General features: G+C 44.3%; 9 non-coding genes across 9 annotated transcripts; 2 read left to right on the top strand and 7 right to left on the bottom strand.

The window, feature by feature from the left end:
• Positions 1 to 4,706: 4,706 nt before the first annotated feature.
• On the bottom strand, positions 4,707 to 4,788 carry trnal-aag (transfer RNA leucine (anticodon AAG)). The gene has a single exon. It is a non-coding gene; the product is annotated as a tRNA-Leu (tRNA).
• Positions 4,789 to 7,545: 2,757 nt separating this feature from the next.
• trnal-aag (transfer RNA leucine (anticodon AAG)) lies at positions 7,546 to 7,627 on the bottom strand. The gene has a single exon. It is a non-coding gene; the product is annotated as a tRNA-Leu (tRNA).
• Positions 7,628 to 11,293: 3,666 nt separating this feature from the next.
• Positions 11,294 to 11,367, top strand: trnat-agu (transfer RNA threonine (anticodon AGU)). The gene has a single exon. It is a non-coding gene; the product is annotated as a tRNA-Thr (tRNA).
• Positions 11,368 to 12,376: 1,009 nt separating this feature from the next.
• Positions 12,377 to 12,458, bottom strand: trnal-aag (transfer RNA leucine (anticodon AAG)). The gene has a single exon. It is a non-coding gene; the product is annotated as a tRNA-Leu (tRNA).
• A 2,762-nt stretch (positions 12,459 to 15,220) lies between these two features.
• On the bottom strand, positions 15,221 to 15,302 carry trnal-aag (transfer RNA leucine (anticodon AAG)). Its single transcript has one exon. It is a non-coding gene; the product is annotated as a tRNA-Leu (tRNA).
• A 3,666-nt stretch (positions 15,303 to 18,968) lies between these two features.
• Positions 18,969 to 19,042, top strand: trnat-agu (transfer RNA threonine (anticodon AGU)). Its single transcript has one exon. It is a non-coding gene; the product is annotated as a tRNA-Thr (tRNA).
• Positions 19,043 to 20,051: 1,009 nt separating this feature from the next.
• Positions 20,052 to 20,133, bottom strand: trnal-aag (transfer RNA leucine (anticodon AAG)). The gene has a single exon. It is a non-coding gene; the product is annotated as a tRNA-Leu (tRNA).
• Positions 20,134 to 22,894: 2,761 nt separating this feature from the next.
• trnal-aag (transfer RNA leucine (anticodon AAG)) lies at positions 22,895 to 22,976 on the bottom strand. Its single transcript has one exon. It is a non-coding gene; the product is annotated as a tRNA-Leu (tRNA).
• Positions 22,977 to 25,738: 2,762 nt separating this feature from the next.
• On the bottom strand, positions 25,739 to 25,820 carry trnal-aag (transfer RNA leucine (anticodon AAG)). Its single transcript has one exon. It is a non-coding gene; the product is annotated as a tRNA-Leu (tRNA).
• Positions 25,821 to 27,089: the final 1,269 nt, after the last annotated feature.

Genomic DNA, 27,089 nt, shown 5'->3' with positions numbered 1-27,089 from the left:
CTCTTTTCAGCTGGAATAGTCCTTTACTTGTTCCTTTGCAGCCTACGCATGCTGACGCAGCTACCCACCCGATATCTAACATTCTATAATCACAACTATGAATGTCCACTTTGGGTATTTTTTCCATGATTATTTATTATTATTATTTATTCTGTCATTGAAGCATATTTTATGTCATACTGAAGTGTCATAATCACTGAAAAAATATTTTTTTTCATTTAGAAAGTAAGAAAATGATAAATCACTAGGAATTGCATTTAGCCTGTTCTGATCTAGATTTTCTATATACTTTAACATGCCATGTTCACAATGTCACAACTCATAAATGAAACAGTGAAGTGTTGTAATTACAAATGTACATAGCGTCGGGACATTGAGATGTTTTGGTAATGAGGAAGGAGGGACATGCAATGTTCACAGGGTCAAATTTATAAAACGCTACAGTAAAATTTCTTGTATTTCGGGATTATGAGAGCCTGTTACATTGTGTCTCACACCTCAGTGTCAGAATTTTGAGACATTTTTATAACCAGGGGTAGGTTCATAGCAATAAGCAGAAAGTGCGATCATCCTTTGCTCATCCTCGGTTAACCATATATTCTCATATGCCATGTTCTGAATGTCCCATTTAAAACTGCTATATAAAAATTAAGACTTTTTATGATCAGAAGGCAAGGTTGTGGTAAATATGCATAAAGTTAAAGTGAACTTATGTTTTGCCTTTGTCTTGTTATTGTGAGTTTTGAAAATTGGTTTTCGATTTTCTGAAATGTGTTTCACACAAAAATGCAATTTGGATAGTCACTACTTATATATTCCCCTTTACTGAGGATATGTACAGTAATCCATCCCGATTAGTACTTTTAAAAATTACTTTAGAGAGCCATCAGGAAGGGAATGAAAACTTGCATTAAACAAAATCAAGCTGCATGTAATCATCCATAGTGATACATTTTGTAAGACAAGACAGGAAGAAAGACACTGCTAGGATTTGAGCGCAGAATCTCCTGTTTAATAGGAAAACACTTTAACCAAATCAGCCAAGATGCTGTCAGAGTATTAACATCATGTCTGCATCAGTGATTACAGCTGACTATCGCTGGAGGACAGTGAAGTCAGCCTGCATAATGAGGGGGAAGAGACTGACCTCTGTGATGCACTATAGAGTTACACTAACCTTCTATCCAACTGTTCTATGCTGCATTCTATCCTAGTGGTAAATATTGGTTTCCGTGCGTGTAATATTGTGAGAATGTGTAGAATGTTGTGATCCTTTTCCCCCAGTGTCACCCAAATTGATACACTGTGCTTTGGCAATTCTTCAGGCGATATTGTTTAGAGGAGCTCAGTTGAATTAGTTTGCGTATATAAAGTATTTATTTTCCCTTTAATCCTTTAAAACATATTACATTTTCAAAACATTGTATCTTTCTTTCTACTAATTGTAGCGGCAATGCTTGTTAATAAGACAGAATTAAGTGTTGCTGTGCTTTCCCAAATGAGGCCCCATCTCTCTCTTCATCTCTGTGGTGCAGCCACAGAGAAGCTATTCAGGCAGGCTGATTTAAAGATGTTTTCTTTTGATAAGGGACAGCTCCCAAATGGGGATGCATTTAGCTAAGCCTGGCTATCATGATCAATGGGCATCCATTGGCGCCTATCTGTCTAGGGAGTGCCAGATGGACATCTGGACTGCATTCCTAAGTGTCAGGAGTAAGTGACTCATATCTCACCTTGATCAACCAATCAGGGACTGGTAGGGCAGAGTAACCCACGTGGGTCTCTGATGCCCATGAAACTTTCATCCAATGAACGAGCTGAAGTTCCTCCAGGTAAAAACAGGCAACACAGAGCTCCAAGACTATTCTAAAGGGAATTCAAAGGAGAATTCCAGGGCTGTGAGATAATTCCAGGGCGGGACGGCCCAGGAGCAGAAAGGCTCCCAAGGGCAGAACATTCTCGCAGCGCGCCTCCTGACCATCCTGAGACTCAGCCTGGACCACCACGGAACGGCCAGTGTGTCCAAGTGCCAGAACTTTCCTTTGTTCTAAGAGTCGAGAGCGGAGGTTGCCAGAGAGTAACCAGAGGATCCACCCGAGGTTAGCACCAGCAGCAGGCCTGGTGAAAAGGTCAGAACTGTGGACAGCTGAATTACTATTCAGAACTAGCGCTTCATCAGGAACGAACTGGTCTTCTTCCTGACCTGCTGGGACTCACAGTCATCTTTTCTCCTGTGCACAAACTTCGCTAGTTTCAGCCAAAACTAACTAGCCAGTATTCAGAGAGCATCAGCAGCGCACCGTCACAAGCCGCACAGCACAGCCTGGCACGGAGCCAGAGAGTGTGGATTGGACAGCAACAAGCCTGCAACTGTTTCTTTGTGCCCGCAGGAGATCTGAATCCCCAGAGATCGGAAGAGTATTCAACTTCACTGCATTACTGCTCCAGAATTCAATTGTTATCCCAACAAGAGTTATGTACTTGTTTTGAGTATCTAATGTAGAAGTTATAACCAAGTTCAATTACGAAACGGTCTAAATGAATGATATACTGAATGTATGTCCACTTGATATATGTAACTCTTTGTAACTGACTGAATATATATCTTTTGTATTCTGATAACCCTCTCGATAAGATCTGTTTATATGCATATTCTATGTATTAATAAATGTATCCTCGTGTATTAGTACCTGTGTGTGTGCGTTGTTTGAGTTATATTGCATGGTTGGATTCTAAAGTCATCAAAAGAATCAATTTTGTGATTTACTGCTACAATTAATAATTGTCCAAGTAAATGCCCAAACCCTACAGAAGCATGCAAGAAAATGTGATCATTACCTATGGAATTTCCCACCAGCGTGGAGTTTGAATTCACAACCTTGAGACTCAGTGTTCAAGAGTCACAGAAGAGGTCAGCCTGGTCTTCAGTTTGCCAACGATAAGCTCCGGCAGTGCTCCTCTGTAAAGCAGATTGTTCGGATCGGTTATGTGGGATGGCACTTCGATACTAAGATCGTTTGCAGCACACGCATGGTTTCCCCCTTCACGCAAAAAACATAGACGAAGGAAACTCTCTTGTCTTGGGCTGCTGACTCCCGGATTTAAAGCGCTCTGGGTGCCAGCTATGTCTCTAACAAGCAAACTATAAAGACAGGAATTACACTTTGCTCACGTCACGCATGGAATGGCGAGGCTACTTGTTCCAATATTATCTAGTCTCACCTCATATGGTGCCGATTCCTGGTTTTCATTTAAGAAAGAGCACTGCAAACACCGTAAACAGTGCAAAACGTGTGATGAAAGAAGTCTTTTCCCCCCTTTGTCTAAAGCGGAACACAGCGGAGTCATGCCGAGGGTTGTGAGATCAAGATTTCAGTGGAGCACTGTCGTCTACGTCTTTAGCTACATGAGTTGGACATCCTCTTGTACAGGGAAAGCAGATTGAGATCCTCTGACATGAAAAGTGACAGATAAAAGCTATTTCTCATCCTTTCTCTTAGTGGTGGAACTATCGCATGTAAATGAGGCAACTTGCAAGGCGAGCAGGCTCGGTGCACACCGAACGCACATGTCTCAGAGCAGTAGAGACGTGTCCAAGTGGCTGTCAAAGGACAGCACTTTGCTGGCGCCGTGGCTTAGTTGGCTAAAGCGCCTGTCTAGTAAACAGGAGATCCTGGGTCTGATTCCCAGCGGTGCCTTTCTTCCTGTCTTACTGTACAGAATTTATCCTTATGGGCAAATCCCATGCCTTTTAATTCAGGTGAATGCAAGTGTCCGTTTCCGTTCTGGAACAACTTGTTTTGAAAGAAATCTATACAGCTTGCGAAAGATGAAACACAAATCTTGCTTATCAGTGAAGAAGAGGTACTCCCAGCAGGCCAGCTAATACCAGCAAAAAATTTTTTTCACCCTAACCCAGAGAATGGAGAAAAGCGAGGCGCCTGTGGCTCTGCAGTGTAATCAGTTCGTGAGTTCGGCGGTTAGCTGAAAGAGTGGTAAATGGAGCTCGCCCCAGCCAGTCCTTATTCTTTTAAAGAGGATAAAAAATTAACTTCGCCGCCATTACTACCAGCTTTAAAAGACTGCCATGGGCACGGAAAAAAACACACTACAGATGACTTTTCTGGAACCGAAGCAGAGATTCCTTTACGAACCAACTGATAAAGCTCAGCCAGTGAATACTGTTAACAGAATGTGAAAGCACGATCAACTTTGTAACTGCAACCACAGGAAAAACAGCAAGAAGCAGGCTCCATTCCCCATTTAAATCTGTCGTGCGAGGCATGCTTTTTGCACGCATGAAGTAAATCCCACGATTGCTTTTGAACTTGGACAAAGTACTTCCAAAGGAGCGCTATGCGCAAAGATTTAACAAGCTCAACCCCCGCCGAAGATTTGGTGTGAAGAAGCAGAACATTCAAGTTTCACAGACAGAAGCAGCACGCCAGCACAGCCAACATTAAAACGGAGGGCACACTACGATTTGCATTGACACAAAAGTGATCTGGGCAGACATCGTTCCCTGCATAACGCAAAAAGTGACAAAGCGCTTTTGGGTTGAGAGGACGCAAGAAGGTTTTTGTTTTGTGCCTTGATGTCAAGCTGAGAAAGTATCTTTAAACACTTTGCTTAGTTTCTCGAGAGACTGCCAAAAAGCAGTTCCCTTCGTCTGAAGCCAGCTGAAAGGGGGTCTCGACAGAAGCACCTGGCAGCGGTGGGATTTGAACCTACGCCACCAAAGAGACTGGAGCCTTAATCCAGCGCCTTAGACCGCTCGGCCACGCTACCCGCTGTGCACTGTCTCTTTGTCTCATTACTTGCCCGGAGTAAGCCGGGTGGGTTTTGCTCTTGTCGCCCGAATTAGTGGCGTTATGACCGTGGAACCGACTGCACCTGCTTTTTCTGAGATGCTTCCCCTCTCATGGCGAGATCTCGACTTCTTTAACACCTCTGGATAAAGATCTTCTGTGGAGCAGGTTTCAGACCTCTGCGTACAGCACCCTTGATGTCATTTTATTTTTACAGCAGCCGCATCCGGAAAGTTGTGTCTTTTACGTTTTATTTGAGCAACAAAACTACATACAATACAAACAAGAGCGCATATAACGTATCAAGAAAATCGTCAGGGGCACATGCTATAATACAATGACACTTTATGAAAAACGATTACACAAGGTAAATAAAGATAAGGTCCGCACAGCTCGTTCTTACATTTCGAAAGAGTCCGTAAATACCCCTTTACGTCTATTTTGAACTGTTCAAACGTAGGACTCTTCCCAGACCATTTCACTTCCACATTCCTAAACGAGGATGCTTCTCCTGTTTTAGAACTATTTTGGGCGGTATGGCTTATACAACACACCCACAGTATTCTAATGGTGGACTGCAGATCTGTGCTATAGTTCAGTCGAATTCAAAGGATCCAGCAATCGTACTGGATTTGACTGGGATTCTGAAATGTCTCTTGCAAAAGTATTCGGGTTTGCTTGAACCTTTGATAAAAAAGGTGATCTGATCTGAAACTACCCAGCTTACAATCTCTGAGGTAGTTGTCACTAAACTCGGACGTGATGTGGCACACATGTGCCGTGTGCCTTTACTTTTGTAAAAAACTGGTATCGGGAAAAGTTTCTTAATATTTCTTTTGATTAGCATGCAAGAAAATGTGATCATTACATATGGAATTTCCCGCCAGCGTGGAGCTTGAATTCACAACCTTGAGACTCAGTGTTCAAGAGTCACAGAAGAGGTCAGCCTGGTCTTCAGTTTGCCAACGATAAGCTCCGGCAGTGCTCCTCTGTAAAGCAGATTGTTCGGATCGGTTATGTGGGACGGCACTTCGATACTAAGATCGTTTGCAGCACACGCATGGTTTCCCCCTTCACGCAAAAAACATAGACGAAGGAAACTCTCTTGTCTTGGGCTGCTGACTCCCGGATTTAAAGCGCTCTGGGTGCCAGCTATGTCTCTAACAAGCACACTATAAAGACAGGAATTACACTTTGCTCACGTCACGCATGGAATGGCGAGGCTACTTGTTCCAATATTATCTAGTCTCACCTCATATGGTGCCGATTCCTGGTTTTCATTTAAGAAAGAGCACTGCAAACACCGTAAACAGTGCAAAACGTGTGATGAAAGAAGTCTTTTCCCCCCTTTGTCTAAAGCAGAACACAGCGGAGTCATGCCGAGGGTTGTGAGATCAAGATTTCAGTGGAGCACTGTCGTCTACGTCTTTAGCTACATGAGTTGGACATCCTCTTGTACAGGGAAAGCAGATTGAGATCCTCTGACATGAAAAGTGACAGATAAAAGCCATTTCTCATCCTTTCTCTTAGTGGTGGAACTATCGCATGTAAATGAGGCAACTTGCAAGGCGAGCAGGCTCGGTGCTCACCGAACGCTGATGTCTCAGAGCAGTTGAGACGTGTCCAAGTGGCTGTCAAAGGACAGCACTTTGCCGGCGCTGTGGCTTAGTTGGCTAAAGCGCCTGTCTAGTAAACAGGAGATCCTGGGTCCGATTCCCAGCGGTGCCTTTCTTCCTGCCTTACTGTACAGAATTTATCCTTATGGGCAAATCCCATGCCTTTTAATTCAGGTGCATGCAAGTGTTCGTTTCCTTTCTGGAACAAATTGTTTTGAAAGAAATCTATACAGCTTCCGAAAGATGAAACACAAATCTTGCATATCAGTGAAGAAGAGGTACTCCCAGCAGGCCAGCTAATACCAGCAAAGTTTTTTTTTCACCCTAACCCAGAGAATGGAGAAAAGCGAGGCACCTGTGGCTCTGCAGTGTAATCAGTTCGCGAGTTTGGCGGTTAGCTGAAAGAGTGGTAAATGGAGCTTGCCCCAGCCCGTCCTTATTCTTTTAAAGAGGATAAAAAATTAACTTCGCTGCCATTACTACCAGCTTTAAAAGACTGCCATGGGCACGGAAAAAAAACACACTACAGATGACTTTTCTGGAACCGAAGCAGAGATTCCTTTACGAACCAACTGATAAAGCTCAGCCAGTGAATACTGATAACAGAATGTGAAAGCACGATCAACTTTGTAACTGCAACCACAGGAAAAACAGCAAGAAGCAGGCTCCATTCCCCATTTAAATCTGTCGTGCGAGGCATGCTTTTTGCACGCATGAAGTAAATCCCACGATTGCTTTTGAACTTGGACAAAGTACTTCCAAAGGAGCGCTATGCGCAAAGATTTAACAAGCTCAACCCCCGCCGACGATTTGGTGTGAAGAAGCAGAACATTCAAGTTCCACAGACAGAAGCAGCACGCCAGCACAGCCAAAATTAAAACGCAGGGCACACTACGATTTGCATTGACACAAAAGTGATCTGGGCAGACGTCATTCCCTGCATAACGCAAAAAGTGGCAAAGCGCTTTTGGGTTGAGAGGACGCAGGAAGGTTTTTGTTTTGTGCCTTGATGTCAAGCTGAGAAAGTATCTTTAAACACTTTGCTTAGTTTCTCGAGAGACTGCCAAAAAGCAGTTCCCTTCGTCTGAAGCCAGCTGAAAGGGGGTCTCGACAGAAGCACCTGGCAGCGGTGGGATTTGAACCCACGCCCCCGAAGAGACTGGAGCCTTAATCCAGCACCTTAGACCGCTCGGCCACGCTACCCACTGTGCACTGTCTCTTTGTCTCATTACTTGCCCGGAGGAAGCCGGGTGGGTTTTGCTCTTGTCGCCCGAATTAGTGGCGTTATGACCGCAGAACCGACTGCACCTGCTTTTTCTGAGATGCTTCCCCTCTCATGGCGAGATCTCGACTTCTTTAACACCTCTGGATAAAGATCTTCTGTGGAGCAGGTTTCAGACCTCTGCGTACAACACCCTTGATGTCATTTTATTTTTACAGCAGCCGCATCCGGAAAGTTGTGTCTTTTACGTTTTATTTGAACAACAAAACTACATACAATAAAAACAAGAGCACATATAACGTATCAAGAAAATCGTCAGGGGCACATGCTATAATACAATTACACTTTTTGAAAAACGATTACACAAGGTAAATAAAGATAAGGTCCGCACAGCTCGTTCTTACATTTCGAAAGAGTCCGTAAATACCCCTTTACGTCTATTTTGAACTGTTCAAACGTAGGACTCTTCCCAGACCATTTCACTTTATACCACATTCCTAAACGAGGATGCTTCTCCTGTTTTAGAACTATTTTGGGCGGTATGGCTTATACAACACACCCACAGTATTCTAATGGTGGACTGCAGATCTGTGCTATAGTTCAGTCGAATTCAAAGGATCCAGCAATCTTACTGGATTTGACTGGGATTCTGAAATGTCTCTTGCAAAAGTATTCGGGTTTGCTTGAACCTTTGATAAAAAAGTGATCTGATCTGAAACTACCCAGCTTACAATCTCTGAGGTAGTTGTCACTAAACTCGGACGTGATGTGGCACACATGTGCCGTGTGCCTTTACATTTTGTAAAAAACTGGTATCGGGAAAAGTTTCTTAATATTTCTTTTGATTAGCATGCAAGAAAATGTGATCATTACCTATGGAATTTCCCGCCAGCGTGGAGCTTGAATTCACAACCTTGAGACTCAGTGTTCAAGAGTCACAGAAGAGGTCAGCCTGGTCTTCAGTTTGCCAACGATAAGCTCCGGCAGTGCTCCTCTGTAAAGCAGATTGTTCGGATCGGTTATGTGGGACGGCACTTCGATACTAAGATCGTTTGCAGCACACGCATGGTTTCCCCCTTCACGCAAAAAACATAGACGAAGGAAACTCTCTTGTCTTGGGCTGCTGACTCCCGGATTTAAAGCGCTCTGGTTCCAGCTATGTCTCTAACAAGCACACTATAAAGACAGGAATTACACTTTGCTCACGTCACGCATGGAATGGCGAGGCTAAGTGTTCCAATATTATCTAGTCTCACCTCATATGGTAATAATAATAATAATAATAATAAACTTTATTTTATATAGCGCCTTTAAAGGTGGCTTCTCAAAGCGCTTTACAGGATGACAATAACAATAAATAAGAAGACTACAACAATAAATAAGAAAATTTCACAAGACAGGACACAATTATAATTACAACAATATAACAATAACAATAGAGGAGACCGTGGAAGATGGTATTAAGAAGAGCAGAGGGGTGAAGAATGGAAGCAGTTAAGTAAAGGCTTTTCTGAAAAGGAGGGTTTTGAGTCTGGATTTGAAGGAGTTTAGAGAAGGTGACTCTCTAATATCCTTGGGCAAGGAGTTCCAGAGCTTGGGGGCATAGCAGGAGAAGGCCCTGTCGCCCATACAATGTAGACGGGCTTGGGGGACAGTAAGGAGGGCAGAATTTGAAGAGCGGAGGTTGCGAGGTGGGGAGTAGGGCGATAAAAGTTCAGACAGGTATTGAGGTGCCAAGCCATGTAAAGCCTTGTAGGTGAGCATGAGGATTTTAAAGTCTACGCGGAATTTGACCGGAAGCCAGTGCAAGGACTCCAGGATAGGAGTAATGTGAACACTTGCACTAGATCTGGTCAGGATTCTGGCTGCTGAATTTTGGACATACTGCAGCTTGTTCAGAGTAGATTTAGATACCCCAGGGAGCAGAGCATTGCAGTAGTCAATTCGAGAGACTACAAATATGTTGATCAGCTTTTCAGCCACAGTTAATGATAGCATAGGGCGTAGTCTTGCGATATTTCTAAGGTGAAAAAAAGATGTTTTGACAGTATGCTGTACATGTGGGTCGAATGTTAAGCCAGAATCGAATATAACCCCAAGGTTTTTCAATTTTGATTGGAGCTCAAGTACAGAGCCATCTACAGACAGGGTTACAGGACTGGCTTTACGAAGTTGATGGGGGGTACCAATAAGCATGACTTCAGTCTTGTCACAGTTAAGATGAAGGAAGTTTTGAGTCATCCAAATTTTTATGTCAGAGATGCAATTAGATAGAATAGAGACAGCCACATCAGTGTCGGGTTTGGTATGGATGTATATTTGAGTATCGTCAGCGTAAAAATGAAAGCTGAGGCCATGTGATCTTAAAAGCTGACCAAGTGGGAACATGTAAATGCTGAAGAGTAAGGGGCCCAGTATTGAGCCCTGAGGGACACCAGACTTGACAAGACCAATTTCAGACCTGTACCCATTGAGAGAGACAAAGTGACAGCGATCAGTGAGGTAAGACTTAAACCATTTGAGGGCAGTGTCAGAGACTCCAAACACAGTCTCGAGACGAGAAAGCAAGATGTTATGGTCAACAGTGTCAAAGGCAGCACTGAGATCAAGAAGGATGAGTATGGAAAGAGAACCAGAATCAGAAGCTATTAGGAGATCGTTGGTGACTTTGACTAGGGCGGTTTCTGTGCTGTGAAGTTGACGGAAGCCAGATTGGAGGGGTTCGAAAAGGTTGTTTGTCATGAGGTGGTTATGTAACTGAAGTGTGACAGCACGTTCTAGAATTTTAGAGAGAAAGGGTAAGTTGGAGATGGGGCGAAAGTTGTTAAGATTGTCGAGAGCCATGTTAGGCTTCTTTGGCACTGGGGTAATAGCAGCAGTTTTGAGGACCGTTGGTACAATGCCGGTGCTCAAGGATTCATGTATTATATTGAGGACAATGGGACAGAGAGAAGAGAAACAGGACTGGAATAAAGTGGTGGGAATGGGATCTAAAATAGATGTGGTGGGTTTCATGCGCGTAACTAGTTTGTTTAGGGATGCTGAGTCAAGAAGAGAGAAGCTGGATAGACGGGAACCAGAGAAGTTGGATGAGGAGGGAGGAGGTGTGGAAATTATATCCGTAGTGGAGAGAATGTGATGCCGGATGTTGTCAATCTTAGAACTAAAGAAATCTAAGAATGTGTTGCAAAGTTGTGATGAGGCAGGTAATGTGGTGGGGCAGTTTGGCTTGAGCAGTCAAACTGCCCATATGGTGCCGATTCCTGGTTTTCATTTAAGAAAGAGCACTGCAATCACCATAAACAGTGCAAAACGTGTGATGAAAGAAGTCTTTTCCCCCCTTTGTCTAAAGCAGAACACAGCGGAGTCATGCCGAGGGTTGTGAGATCAAGATTTCAGTGGAGCACTGTCGTCTACATCTTTAGCTACATGAGTTGGACATCCTCTTGTACAGGGAAAGCAGATTGAGATCCTCTGACATGAAAAGTGACAGATAAAAGCCATTTTTCATCCTTTCTCTTAGTGGTGGAACTATCGCATGTAAATGAGGCAACTTGCAAGGCGAGCAGGCTCGGTGCACACCGAACGCAGATGTCTCAGAGCAGTTGAGACGTGTCCAAGTGACTGTCAAAGGACAGCACTTTGCCGGCGCCGTGGCTTAGTTGGCTAAAGCGCCTGTCTAGTAAACAGGAGATCCTGGGTCCGATTCCCAGCGGTGCCTTTCTTCCTGTCTTACTGTACAGAATTTATCCTTATGGGCAAATCCCATGCCTTTTAATTCAGGTGCATGCAAGTGTCCGTTTCCTTTCTGGAACAACTTGTTTTGAAAGAAATCTATACAGCTTGCGAAAGATTAAACACAAATCTTGCTTATCAGTGAAGAAGAGGTACTCCCAGCAGGCCAGCTAATACCAGCAAAGTTTTTTTTTCACCCTAACCCAGAGAATGGAGAAAAGCGAGGCGCCTGTGGCTCTGCAGTGTAATCAGTTCGCGAGTTTGGCGGTTAGCTGAAAGAGTGGTAAATGGAGCTCGCCCCAGCCCGTCCTTATTCTTTTAAAGAGGATAAAAAATTAACTTCGCCGCCATTACTACCAGCTTTAAAAGACTGCCATGGGCACGGAAAAAAAACACACTACAGATGACTTTTCTGGAACCGAAGCAGAGATTCCTTTACGAACCAACTGATAAAGCTCAGCCAGTGAATACTGTTAACAGAATGTGAAAGCACGATCAACTTTGTAACTGCAACCACAGGAAAAACAGCAAGAAGCAGGCTCCATTCCCCATTTAAATCTGTCGTGCGAGGCATGCTTTTTGCACGCATGAAGTAAATCCCACGATTGCTTTTGAACTTGGACAAAGTACTTCCAAAGGAGCGCTATGCGCAAAGATTTAACAAGCTCAACCCCCGCCGACGATTTGGTGTGAAGAAGCAGAACATTCAACTTTCACAGACAGAAGCAGCACGCCAGCACAGCCAAAATTAAAACGCAGGGCACACTATGATTTGCATTGACACAAAAGTGATCTGGGCAGACGTCGTTCCCTGCATAACGCAAAAAGTGGCAAAGCGCTTTTGGGTTGAGAGGACGCAAGAAGGTTTTTGTTTTGTGCCTTGATGTCAAGCTGAGAAAGTATCTTTAAACACTTTGCTTAGTTTCTCGAGAGACTGCCAAAAAGCAGTTCCCTTCGTCTGAAGCCAGCTGAAAGGGGGTCTCGACAGAAGCACCTGGCAGCGGTGGGATTTGAACCCACGCCCCCGAAAAAACTGGAGCCTTAATCCAGCGCCTTAGACCGCTCGGCCACGCTACCCACTGTGCACTGTCTCTTTGTCTCATTACTTGCCCGGAGGAAGCCAGGTGGGTTTTGCTCTTGTCGCCCGAATTAGTGGCGTTATGACCGTGGAACCGACTGCACCTGCTTTTTCTGAGATGCTTCCCCTCTCATGGCGAGATCTCGACTTCTTTAACACCTCTGGATAAAGATCTTCTGTGGAGCAGGTTTCAGACCTCTGCGTACAGCACCCTTGATGTCATTTTATTTTTACAGCAGCCGCATCCAGAAAGTTGTGTCCTTTACGTTTTATTTGAACAACAAAACTACATACAATACAAACAAGAGCACATATAACGTATCAAGAAAATCGTCAGGGGCACATGCTATAATACAATTACACTTTATGAAAAACGATTACACAAGGTAAATAAAGATAAGGTCCGCACAGCTCGTTCTTACATTTCGAAAGAGTCCGTAAATACCCCTTTACGTCTATTTTGAACTGTTCAAACGTAGGACTCTTCACAGACCATTTCACTTTATACCACATTCCTAAACGAGGATGCTTCTCCTGTTTTAGAACTATTTTGGGCGGTATGGCTTATACAACACACCCACAGTATTCTAATGGTGGACTGCAGATCTGTGCTATAGTTCTGTCGAATTCAAAGGTACCAGCAATCTTACTGGATTTGACTGGGATTCTGAAATGTCTCTTGCAAAAGTATTCGGGTTTGCTTGAACCTTTGATAAAAAAAAGTGATCTGATCTGAAACTACCCAGCTTACAATCTCTGAGGTAGTTGTCACTAAACTCGGATGTGATGTGGCACACATGTGCCGTGTGCCTTTACTTTTGTAAAAAACTGGTATCGGGAAAAGTTTCTTAATATTTCTTTTGATTAGCATGCAAGAAAATGTGATCATTACCTATGGAATTTCCCGCCAGCGTGGAGTTTGAATTAACAACCTTGAGACTCAGTGTTCAAGAGTCACAGAAGAGGTCAGCCTGGTCTTCAGTTTGCCAACGATAAGCTCCGGCAGTGCTCCTCTGTAAAGCAGATTGTTCGGATCGGTTATGTGGGACGGCACTTCGATACTAAGATCGTTTGCAGCACACGCATGGTTTCCCCCTTCACGCAAAAAACATAGACGAAGGAAACTCTCTTGTCTTGGGCTGCTGACTCCCGGATTTAAAGCGCTCTGGGTGCCAGCTATGTCTCTAACAAGCACACTATAAAGACAGGAATTACACTTTGCTCACGTCACGCATGGAATGGCGAGGCTACTTGTTCCAATATTATCTAGTCTCACCTCATATGGTGCCGATTCCTGGTTTTCATTTAAGAAAGAGCACTGCAAACACCGTAAACAGTGCAAAACGTGTGATGAAAGAAGTCTTTTCCCCCCTTTGTCTAAAGCAGAACACAGCGGAGTCATGCCGAGGGTTGTGAGATCAAGATTTCAGTGGAGCACTGTCGTCTACGTCTTTAGCTACATGAGTTGGACATCCTCTTGTACAGGGAAAGCAGATTGAGATCCTCTGACATGAAAAGTGACAGATAAAAGCCATTTCTCATCCTTTCTCTTAGTGGTGGAACTATCGCATGTAAATGAGGCAACTTGCAAGGCGAGCAGGCTCGGTGCTCACCGAACGCTGATGTCTCAGAGCAGTTGAGACGTGTCCAAGTGGCTGTCAAAGGACAGCACTTTGCCGGCGCTGTGGCTTAGTTGGCTAAAGCGCCTGTCTAGTAAACAGGAGATCCTGGGTCCGATTCCCAGCGGTGCCTTTCTTCCTGCCTTACTGTACAGAATTTATCCTTATGGGCAAATCCCATGCCTTTTAATTCAGGTGCATGCAAGTGTTCGTTTCCTTTCTGGAACAAATTGTTTTGAAAGAAATCTATACAGCTTCCGAAAGATGAAACACAAATCTTGCATATCAGTGAAGAAGAGGTACTCCCAGCAGGCCAGCTAATACCAGCAAAGTTTTTTTTTCACCCTAACCCAGAGAATGGAGAAAAGCGAGGCACCTGTGGCTCTGCAGTGTAATCAGTTCGCGAGTTTGGCGGTTAGCTGAAAGAGTGGTAAATGGAGCTTGCCCCAGCCCGTCCTTATTCTTTTAAAGAGGATAAAAAATTAACTTCGCTGCCATTACTACCAGCTTTAAAAGACTGCCATGGGCACGGAAAAAAAACACACTACAGATGACTTTTCTGGAACCGAAGCAGAGATTCCTTTACGAACCAACTGATAAAGCTCAGCCAGTGAATACTGATAACAGAATGTGAAAGCACGATCAACTTTGTAACTGCAACCACAGGAAAAACAGCAAGAAGCAGGCTCCATTCCCCATTTAAATCTGTCGTGCGAGGCATGCTTTTTGCACGCATGAAGTAAATCCCACGATTGCTTTTGAACTTGGACAAAGTACTTCCAAAGGAGCGCTATGCGCAAAGATTTAACAAGCTCAACCCCCGCCGACGATTTGGTGTGAAGAAGCAGAACATTCAAGTTCCACAGACAGAAGCAGCACGCCAGCACAGCCAAAATTAAAACGCAGGGCACACTACGATTTGCATTGACACAAAAGTGATCTGGGCAGACGTCATTCCCTGCATAACGCAAAAAGTGGCAAAGCGCTTTTGGGTTGAGAGGACGCAGGAAGGTTTTTGTTTTGTGCCTTGATGTCAAGCTGAGAAAGTATCTTTAAACACTTTGCTTAGTTTCTCGAGAGACTGCCAAAAAGCAGTTCCCTTCGTCTGAAGCCAGCTGAAAGGGGGTCTCGACAGAAGCACCTGGCAGCGGTGGGATTTGAACCCACGCCCCCGAAGAGACTGGAGCCTTAATCCAGCACCTTAGACCGCTCGGCCACGCTACCCACTGTGCACTGTCTCTTTGTCTCATTACTTGCCCGGAGGAAGCCGGGTGGGTTTTGCTCTTGTCGCCCGAATTAGTGGCGTTATGACCGCAGAACCGACTGCACCTGCTTTTTCTGAGATGCTTCCCCTCTCATGGCGAGATCTCGACTTCTTTAACACCTCTGGATAAAGATCTTCTGTGGAGCAGGTTTCAGACCTCTGCGTACAACACCCTTGATGTCATTTTATTTTTACAGCAGCCGCATCCGGAAAGTTGTGTCTTTTACGTTTTATTTGAACAACAAAACTACATACAATAAAAACAAGAGCACATATAACGTATCAAGAAAATCGTCAGGGGCACATGCTATAATACAATTACACTTTTTGAAAAACGATTACACAAGGTAAATAAAGATAAGGTCCGCACAGCTCGTTCTTACATTTCGAAAGAGTCCGTAAATACCCCTTTACGTCTATTTTGAACTGTTCAAACGTAGGACTCTTCCCAGACCATTTCACTTTATACCACATTCCTAAACGAGGATGCTTCTCCTGTTTTAGAACTATTTTGGGCGGTATGGCTTATACAACACACCCACAGTATTCTAATGGTGGACTGCAGATCTGTGCTATAGTTCAGTCGAATTCAAAGGATCCAGCAATCTTACTGGATTTGACTGGGATTCTGAAATGTCTCTTGCAAAAGTATTCGGGTTTGCTTGAACCTTTGATAAAAAAGTGATCTGATCTGAAACTACCCAGCTTACAATCTCTGAGGTAGTTGTCACTAAACTCGGACGTGATGTGGCACACATGTGCCGTGTGCCTTTACATTTTGTAAAAAACTGGTATCGGGAAAAGTTTCTTAATATTTCTTTTGATTAGCATGCAAGAAAATGTGATCATTACCTATGGAATTTCCCGCCAGCGTGGAGCTTGAATTCACAACCTTGAGACTCAGTGTTCAAGAGTCACAGAAGAGGTCAGCCTGGTCTTCAGTTTGCCAACGATAAGCTCCGGCAGTGCTCCTCTGTAAAGCAGATTGTTCGGATCGGTTATGTGGGACGGCACTTCGATACTAAGATCGTTTGCAGCACACGCATGGTTTCCCCCTTCACGCAAAAAACATAGACGAAGGAAACTCTCTTGTCTTGGGCTGCTGACTCCCGGATTTAAAGCGCTCTGGTTCCAGCTATGTCTCTAACAAGCACACTATAAAGACAGGAATTACACTTTGCTCACGTCACGCATGGAATGGCGAGGCTAAGTGTTCCAATATTATCTAGTCTCACCTCATATGGTAATAATAATAATAATAATAATAAACTTTATTTTATATAGCGCCTTTAAAGGTGGCTTCTCAAAGCGCTTTACAGGATGACAATAACAATAAATAAGAAGACTACAACAATAAATAAGAAAATTTCACAAGACAGGACACAATTATAATTACAACAATATAACAATAACAATAGAGGAGACCGTGGAAGATGGTATTAAGAAGAGCAGAGGGGTGAAGAATGGAAGCAGTTAAGTAAAGGCTTTTCTGAAAAGGAGGGTTTTGAGTCTGGATTTGAAGGAGTTTAGAGAAGGTGACTCTCTAATATCCTTGGGCAAGGAGTTCCAGAGCTTGGGGGCATAGCAGGAGAAGGCCCTGTCGCCCATACAATGTAGACGGGCTTGGGGGACAGTAAGGAGGGCAGAATTTGAAGAGCGGAGGTTGCGAGGTGGGGAGTAGGGCGATAAAAGTTCAGACAGGTATTGAGGTGCCAAGCCATGTAAAGCCTTGTAGGTGAGCATGAGGATTTTAAAGTCTACGCGGAATTTGACCGGAAGCCAGTGCAAGGACTCCAGGATAGGAGTAATGTGAACACTTGCACTAGATCTGGTCAGGATTCTGGCTGCTGAATTTTGGACATACTGCAGCTTGTTCAGAGTAGATTTAGATACCCCAGGGAGCAGAGCATTGCAGTAGTCAATTCGAGAGACTACAAATATGTTGATCAGCTTTTCAGCCACAGTTAATGATAGCATAGGGCGTAGTCTTGCGATATTTCTAAGGTGAAAAAAAGATGTTTTGACAGTATGCTGTACATGTGGGTCGAATGTTAAGCCAGAATCGAATATAACCCCAAGGTTTTTCAATTTTGATTGGAGCTCAAGTACAGAGCCATCTACAGACAGGGTTACAGGACTGGCTTTACGAAGTTGATGGGGGGTACCAATAAGCATGACTTCAGTCTTGTCACAGTTAAGATGAAGGAAGTTTTGAGTCATCCAAATTTTTATGTCAGAGATGCAATTAGATAGAATAGAGACAGCCACATCAGTGTCGGGTTTGGTATGGATGTATATTTGAGTATCGTCAGCGTAAAAATGAAAGCTGAGGCCATGTGATCTTAAAAGCTGACCAAGTGGGAACATGTAAATGCTGAAGAGTAAGGGGCCCAGTATTGAGCCCTGAGGGACACCAGACTTGACAAGACCAATTTCAGACCTGTACCCATTGAGAGAGACAAAGTGACAGCGATCAGTGAGGTAAGACTTAAACCATTTGAGGGCAGTGTCAGAGACTCCAAACACAGTCTCGAGACGAGAAAGCAAGATGTTATGGTCAACAGTGTCAAAGGCAGCACTGAGATCAAGAAGGATGAGTATGGAAAGAGAACCAGAATCAGAAGCTATTAGGAGATCGTTGGTGACTTTGACTAGGGCGGTTTCTGTGCTGTGAAGTTGACGGAAGCCAGATTGGAGGGGTTCGAAAAGGTTGTTTGTCATGAGGTGGTTATGTAACTGAAGTGTGACAGCACGTTCTAGAATTTTAGAGAGAAAGGGTAAGTTGGAGATGGGGCGAAAGTTGTTAAGATTGTCGAGAGCCATGTTAGGCTTCTTTGGCACTGGGGTAATAGCAGCAGTTTTGAGGACCGTTGGTACAATGCCGGTGCTCAAGGATTCATGTATTATATTGAGGACAATGGGACAGAGAGAAGAGAAACAGGACTGGAATAAAGTGGTGGGAATGGGATCTAAAATAGATGTGGTGGGTTTCATGCGCGTAACTAGTTTGTTTAGGGATGCTGAGTCAAGAAGAGAGAAGCTGGATAGACGGGAACCAGAGAAGTTGGATGAGGAGGGAGGAGGTGTGGAAATTATATCCGTAGTGGAGAGAATGTGATGCCGGATGTTGTCAATCTTAGAACTAAAGAAATCTAAGAATGTGTTGCAAAGTTGTGATGAGGCAGGTAATGTGGTGGGGCAGTTTGGCTTGAGCAGTCAAACTGCCCATATGGTGCCGATTCCTGGTTTTCATTTAAGAAAGAGCACTGCAATCACCATAAACAGTGCAAAACGTGTGATGAAAGAAGTCTTTTCCCCCCTTTGTCTAAAGCAGAACACAGCGGAGTCATGCCGAGGGTTGTGAGATCAAGATTTCAGTGGAGCACTGTCGTCTACATCTTTAGCTACATGAGTTGGACATCCTCTTGTACAGGGAAAGCAGATTGAGATCCTCTGACATGAAAAGTGACAGATAAAAGCCATTTTTCATCCTTTCTCTTAGTGGTGGAACTATCGCATGTAAATGAGGCAACTTGCAAGGCGAGCAGGCTCGGTGCACACCGAACGCAGATGTCTCAGAGCAGTTGAGACGTGTCCAAGTGACTGTCAAAGGACAGCACTTTGCCGGCGCCGTGGCTTAGTTGGCTAAAGCGCCTGTCTAGTAAACAGGAGATCCTGGGTCCGATTCCCAGCGGTGCCTTTCTTCCTGTCTTACTGTACAGAATTTATCCTTATGGGCAAATCCCATGCCTTTTAATTCAGGTGCATGCAAGTGTCCGTTTCCTTTCTGGAACAACTTGTTTTGAAAGAAATCTATACAGCTTGCGAAAGATTAAACACAAATCTTGCTTATCAGTGAAGAAGAGGTACTCCCAGCAGGCCAGCTAATACCAGCAAAGTTTTTTTTTCACCCTAACCCAGAGAATGGAGAAAAGCGAGGCGCCTGTGGCTCTGCAGTGTAATCAGTTCGCGAGTTTGGCGGTTAGCTGAAAGAGTGGTAAATGGAGCTCGCCCCAGCCCGTCCTTATTCTTTTAAAGAGGATAAAAAATTAACTTCGCCGCCATTACTACCAGCTTTAAAAGACTGCCATGGGCACGGAAAAAAAACACACTACAGATGACTTTTCTGGAACCGAAGCAGAGATTCCTTTACGAACCAACTGATAAAGCTCAGCCAGTGAATACTGTTAACAGAATGTGAAAGCACGATCAACTTTGTAACTGCAACCACAGGAAAAACAGCAAGAAGCAGGCTCCATTCCCCATTTAAATCTGTCGTGCGAGGCATGCTTTTTGCACGCATGAAGTAAATCCCACGATTGCTTTTGAACTTGGACAAAGTACTTCCAAAGGAGCGCTATGCGCAAAGATTTAACAAGCTCAACCCCCGCCGACGATTTGGTGTGAAGAAGCAGAACATTCAACTTTCACAGACAGAAGCAGCACGCCAGCACAGCCAAAATTAAAACGCAGGGCACACTATGATTTGCATTGACACAAAAGTGATCTGGGCAGACGTCGTTCCCTGCATAACGCAAAAAGTGGCAAAGCGCTTTTGGGTTGAGAGGACGCAAGAAGGTTTTTGTTTTGTGCCTTGATGTCAAGCTGAGAAAGTATCTTTAAACACTTTGCTTAGTTTCTCGAGAGACTGCCAAAAAGCAGTTCCCTTCGTCTGAAGCCAGCTGAAAGGGGGTCTCGACAGAAGCACCTGGCAGCGGTGGGATTTGAACCCACGCCCCCGAAAAAACTGGAGCCTTAATCCAGCGCCTTAGACCGCTCGGCCACGCTACCCACTGTGCACTGTCTCTTTGTCTCATTACTTGCCCGGAGGAAGCCAGGTGGGTTTTGCTCTTGTCGCCCGAATTAGTGGCGTTATGACCGTGGAACCGACTGCACCTGCTTTTTCTGAGATGCTTCCCCTCTCATGGCGAGATCTCGACTTCTTTAACACCTCTGGATAAAGATCTTCTGTGGAGCAGGTTTCAGACCTCTGCGTACAGCACCCTTGATGTCATTTTATTTTTACAGCAGCCGCATCCAGAAAGTTGTGTCCTTTACGTTTTATTTGAACAACAAAACTACATACAATACAAACAAGAGCACATATAACGTATCAAGAAAATCGTCAGGGGCACATGCTATAATACAATTACACTTTATGAAAAACGATTACACAAGGTAAATAAAGATAAGGTCCGCACAGCTCGTTCTTACATTTCGAAAGAGTCCGTAAATACCCCTTTACGTCTATTTTGAACTGTTCAAACGTAGGACTCTTCACAGACCATTTCACTTTATACCACATTCCTAAACGAGGATGCTTCTCCTGTTTTAGAACTATTTTGGGCGGTATGGCTTATACAACACACCCACAGTATTCTAATGGTGGACTGCAGATCTGTGCTATAGTTCTGTCGAATTCAAAGGTACCAGCAATCTTACTGGATTTGACTGGGATTCTGAAATGTCTCTTGCAAAAGTATTCGGGTTTGCTTGAACCTTTGATAAAAAAAAGTGATCTGATCTGAAACTACCCAGCTTACAATCTCTGAGGTAGTTGTCACTAAACTCGGATGTGATGTGGCACACATGTGCCGTGTGCCTTTACTTTTGTAAAAAACTGGTATCGGGAAAAGTTTCTTAATATTTCTTTTGATTAGCATGCAAGAAAATGTGATCTTACCTATGGAATTTCCCGCCAGCGTGGAGTTTGAATTAACAACCTTGAGACTCAGTGTTCAAGAGTCACAGAAGAGGTCAGCCTGGTCTTCAGTTTGCCAACGATAAGCTCCGGCAGTGCTCCTCTGTAAAGCAGATTGTTCGGATCGGTTATGTGGGACGGCACTTCGATACTAAGATCGTTTGCAGCACACGCATGGTTTCCCCCTTCACGCAAAAAACATAGACGAAGGAAACTCTCTTGTCTTGGGCTGCTGACTCCCGGATTTAAAGCGCTCTGGGTGCCAGCTATGTCTCTAACAAGCACACTATAAAGACAGGAATTACACTTTGCTCACGTCACGCATGGAATGGCGAGGCTACTTGTTCCAATATTATCTAGTCTCACCTCATATGGTGCCGATTCCTGGTTTTCATTTAAGAAAGAGCACTGCAAACACCGTAAACAGTGCAAAACGTGTGATGAAAGAAGTCTTTTCCCCCCTTTGTCTAAAGCAGAACACAGGGGAGTCATGCCGAGGGTTGTGAGATCAAGATTTCAGTGGAGCACTGTCGTCTACGTCTTTAGCTACATGAGTTGGACATCCTCTTGTACAGGGAAAGCAGATTGAGATCCTCTGACATGAAAAGTGACAGATAAAAGCCATTTCTCATCCTTTCTCTTAGTGGTGGAACTATCGCATGTAAATGAGGCAACTTGCAAGGCGAGCAGGCTCGGTGCACACCGAACGCAGATGTCTCAGAGCAGTAGAGACGTGTCCAAGTGGCTGTCAAAGGACAGCACTTTGCCGGCGCTGTGGCTTAGTTGGTTAAAGCACCTGTCTAGTAAACAGGAGATCCTGGGTCCGATTCCTAGCGGTGCCTTTCTTCCTGTCTTACTGTACAGAATTTATCCTTATGGGCAAATCCCATGCCTTTTAATTCAGGTGCATGCAAGTGTTCGTTTCCTTTCTGGAACAAATTGTTTTGAAAGAAATCTATACAGCTTCCGAAAGATGAAACACAAATCTTGCTTATCAGTGAAGAAGAGGTACTCCCAGCAGGCCAGCTAATACCAGCAAAGTTTTTTTTTCACCCTAACCCAGAGAATGGAGAAAAGCGAGGTGCCTGGGGCTCTGCAGTGTAATCAGTTCGCGAGTTCGGTGGTTAGCTGAAAGAGTGGTAAATGGAGCTCGCCCCAGCCCGTCCTTATTCTTTTAAAGAGGATAAAAAATTAACTTTGCCGCCATTACTACCAGCTTTAAAAGGCTGCCATGGGCACGGAAAAAAAACACACTACAGATGACTTTTCTGGAACCGAAGCAGAGATTCCTTTACGAACCAACTGATAAAGCTCAGCCAGTGAATACTGTTAACAGAATGTGAAAGCACGATCAACTTTGTAACTGCAACCACAGGAAAAACAGCAAGAAGCAGGCTCCATTCCCCATTTAAATCTGTCGTGCGAGGCATGCTTTTTGCACGCATGAAGTAAATCCCACGATTGCTTTTGAACTTGGACAAAGTACTTCCAAAGGAGCGCTATGCGCAAAGATTTAACAAGCTCAACCCCCGCCGACGATTTGGTGTGAAGAAGCAGAACATTCAAGTTCCACAGACAGAAGCAGCACGCCAGCACAGCTAAAATTAAAACGCAGGGCACACTACGATTTGCATTGACACAAAAGTGATCTGGGCAGACGTCGTTCCTTGCATAACGCAAAAAGTGGCAAAGCGCTTTTGGGTTGAGAGGACGCAAGAAGGTTTTTGTTTTGTGCCTTGATGTCAAGCTGAGAAAGTATCTTTAAACACTTTGCTTAGTTTCTCGAGAGACTGCCAAAAAGCAGTTCCCTTCGTCTGAAGCCAGCTGAAAGGGGGTCTCGACAGAAGCACCTGGCAGCGGTGGGATTTGAACCCCCACCCCCAAAGAGACTGGAGCCTTAATCCAGCGCCTTAGACCGCTCGGCCACGCTACCCACTGTGCACTGTCTCTTTGTCTCATTACATGCCCGGAGGAAGCCGGGTGGATTTTGCTCTTGTCGCCCGAATTAGTGGCGTTATGACCGTGGAACCGACTGCACCTGCTTTTTCTGAGATGCTTCCCCTCTCATGGCGAGATCTCGACTTCTTTAACACCTCTGGATAAAGATCTTCTGTGGAGCAGGTTTCAGACCTCTGCGTACAGCACCCTTGATGTCATTTTATTTTTACAGCAGCCGCATCCAGAAAGTTGTGTCCTTTACGTTTTATTTGAACAACAAAACTACATACAATACAAACAAGAGCACATATAACGTATCAAGAAAATCGTCAGGGGCACATGCTATAATACAATTACACTTTATGAAAAACGATTACACAAGGTAAATAAAGATAAGGTCCGCACAGCTCGTTCTTACATTTCGAAAGAGTCCGTAAATACCCCTTTACGTCTATTTTGAACTGTTCAAACGTAGGACTCTTCACAGACCATTTCACTTTATACCACATTCCTAAACGAGGATGCTTCTCCTGTTTTAGAACTATTTTGGGCGGTATGGCTTATACAACACACCCACAGTATTCTAATGGTGGACTGCAGATCTGTGCTATAGTTCTGTCGAATTCAAAGGTACCAGCAATCTTACTGGATTTGACTGGGATTCTGAAATGTCTCTTGCAAAAGTATTCGGGTTTGCTTGAACCTTTGATAAAAAAAAGTGATCTGATCTGAAACTACCCAGCTTACAATCTCTGAGGTAGTTGTCACTAAACTCGGATGTGATGTGGCACACATGTGCCGTGTGCCTTTACTTTTGTAAAAAACTGGTATCGGGAAAAGTTTCTTAATATTTCTTTTGATTAGCATGCAAGAAAATGTGATCATTACCTATGGAATTTCCCGCCAGCGTGGAGTTTGAATTAACAACCTTGAGACTCAGTGTTCAAGAGTCACAGAAGAGGTCAGCCTGGTCTTCAGTTTGCCAACGATAAGCTCCGGCAGTGCTCCTCTGTAAAGCAGATTGTTCGGATCGGTTATGTGGGACGGCACTTCGATACTAAGATCGTTTGCAGCACACGCATGGTTTCCCCCTTCACGCAAAAAACATAGACGAAGGAAACTCTCTTGTCTTGGGCTGCTGACTCCCGGATTTAAAGCGCTCTGGGTGCCAGCTATGTCTCTAACAAGCACACTATAAAGACAGGAATTACACTTTGCTCACGTCACGCATGGAATGGCGAGGCTACTTGTTCCAATATTATCTAGTCTCACCTCATATGGTGCCGATTCCTGGTTTTCATTTAAGAAAGAGCACTGCAAACACCGTAAACAGTGCAAAACGTGTGATGAAAGAAGTCTTTTCCCCCCTTTGTCTAAAGCAGAACACAGGGGAGTCATGCCGAGGGTTGTGAGATCAAGATTTCAGTGGAGCACTGTCGTCTACGTCTTTAGCTACATGAGTTGGACATCCTCTTGTACAGGGAAAGCAGATTGAGATCCTCTGACATGAAAAGTGACAGATAAAAGCCATTTCTCATCCTTTCTCTTAGTGGTGGAACTATCGCATGTAAATGAGGCAACTTGCAAGGCGAGCAGGCTCGGTGCACACCGAACGCAGATGTCTCAGAGCAGTAGAGACGTGTCCAAGTGGCTGTCAAAGGACAGCACTTTGCCGGCGCTGTGGCTTAGTTGGTTAAAGCACCTGTCTAGTAAACAGGAGATCCTGGGTCCGATTCCTAGCGGTGCCTTTCTTCCTGTCTTACTGTACAGAATTTATCCTTATGGGCAAATCCCATGCCTTTTAATTCAGGTGCATGCAAGTGTTCGTTTCCTTTCTGGAACAAATTGTTTTGAAAGAAATCTATACAGCTTCCGAAAGATGAAACACAAATCTTGCTTATCAGTGAAGAAGAGGTACTCCCAGCAGGCCAGCTAATACCAGCAAAGTTTTTTTTTCACCCTAACCCAGAGAATGGAGAAAAGCGAGGTGCCTGGGGCTCTGCAGTGTAATCAGTTCGCGAGTTCGGTGGTTAGCTGAAAGAGTGGTAAATGGAGCTCGCCCCAGCCCGTCCTTATTCTTTTAAAGAGGATAAAAAATTAACTTTGCCGCCATTACTACCAGCTTTAAAAGGCTGCCATGGGCACGGAAAAAAAACACACTACAGATGACTTTTCTGGAACCGAAGCAGAGATTCCTTTACGAACCAACTGATAAAGCTCAGCCAGTGAATACTGTTAACAGAATGTGAAAGCACGATCAACTTTGTAACTGCAACCACAGGAAAAACAGCAAGAAGCAGGCTCCATTCCCCATTTAAATCTGTCGTGCGAGGCATGCTTTTTGCACGCATGAAGTAAATCCCACGATTGCTTTTGAACTTGGACAAAGTACTTCCAAAGGAGCGCTATGCGCAAAGATTTAACAAGCTCAACCCCCGCCGACGATTTGGTGTGAAGAAGCAGAACATTCAAGTTCCACAGACAGAAGCAGCACGCCAGCACAGCTAAAATTAAAACGCAGGGCACACTACGATTTGCATTGACACAAAAGTGATCTGGGCAGACGTCGTTCCTTGCATAACGCAAAAAGTGGCAAAGCGCTTTTGGGTTGAGAGGACGCAAGAAGGTTTTTGTTTTGTGCCTTGATGTCAAGCTGAGAAAGTATCTTTAAACACTTTGCTTAGTTTCTCGAGAGACTGCCAAAAAGCAGTTCCCTTCGTCTGAAGCCAGCTGAAAGGGGGTCTCGACAGAAGCACCTGGCAGCGGTGGGATTTGAACCCCCACCCCCAAAGAGACTGGAGCCTTAATCCAGCGCCTTAGACCGCTCGGCCACGCTACCCACTGTGCACTGTCTCTTTGTCTCATTACATGCCCGGAGGAAGCCGGGTGGATTTTGCTCTTGTCGCCCGAATTAGTGGCGTTATGACCGTGGAACCGACTGCACCTGCTTTTTCTGAGATGCTTCCCCTCTCATGGCGAGATCTCGACTTCTTTAACACCTCTGGATAAAGATCTTCTGTGGAGCAGGTTTCAGACCTCTGCGTACAGCACCCTTGATGTCATTTTATTTTTACAGCAGCCGCATCCAGAAAGTTGTGTCCTTTACGTTTTATTTGAACAACAAAACTACATACAATACAAACAAGAGCACATATAACGTATCAAGAAAATCGTCAGGGGCACATGCTATAATACAATTACACTTTATGAAAAACGATTACACAAGGTAAATAAAGATAAGGTCCGCACAGCTCGTTCTTACATTTCGAAAGAGTCCGTAAATACCCCTTTACGTCTATTTTGAACTGTTCAAACGTAGGACTCTTCCCAGACCATTTCACTTTATACCACATTCCTAAACGAGGATGCTTCTCCTGTTTTAGAACTATTTTGGGCAGTATGGCTTATACAACACACCCACAGTATTCTAATGGTGGACTGCAGATCTGTGCTATAGTTCAGTCGAATTCAAAGGTACCAGCAATCTTAGTGGATTTGACTGGGATTCTGAAATGTCTCTTGCAAAAGTATTCGGGTTTGCTTGAACCTTTGATAAAAAAAGTGATCTGATCTGAAACTACCCAGCTTACAATCTCTGAGGTAGTTGTCACAAAACTCGGACGTGATGTGGCACACATGTGCCGTGTGCCTTTACTTTTGTAAAAAACTGGTATCGGGAAAAGTTTCTTAATATTTCTTTTGATTAGCATGCAAGAAAATGTGATCATTACCTATGGAATTTCCCGCCAGCGTGGAGCTTGAATTCACAACCTTGAGACTCAGTGTTCAAGAGTCACAGAAGAGGTCAGCCTGGTCTTCAGTTTGCCAACGATAAGCTCCGGCAGTGCTCCTCTGTAAAGCAGATTGTTCGGATCGGTTATGTGGGACGGCACTTCGATACTAAGATCGTTTGCAGCACACGCATGGTTTCCCCCTTCACGCAAAAAACATAGACGAAGGAAACTCTCTTGTCTTGGGCTGCTGACTCCCGGATTTAAAGCGCTCTGGGTGCCAGCTATGTCTCTAACAAGCACACTATAAAGACAGGAATTACACTTTGCTCACGTCACGCATGGAATGGCGAGGCTACTTGTTCCAATATTATCTA

The sequence above is a fragment of the Lepisosteus platostomus genome, assembly GCF_059453375.1.
Source record: "Lepisosteus platostomus isolate fLepPlt1 chromosome 5 unlocalized genomic scaffold, fLepPlt1.hap1 SUPER_5_unloc_4, whole genome shotgun sequence".
Taxonomy (NCBI): domain Eukaryota; kingdom Metazoa; phylum Chordata; class Actinopteri; order Semionotiformes; family Lepisosteidae; genus Lepisosteus; species Lepisosteus platostomus.
The sequence above is the reverse complement of the archived record's forward strand: the minus strand, read 5'-3'. Positions and strand labels throughout refer to the sequence as shown.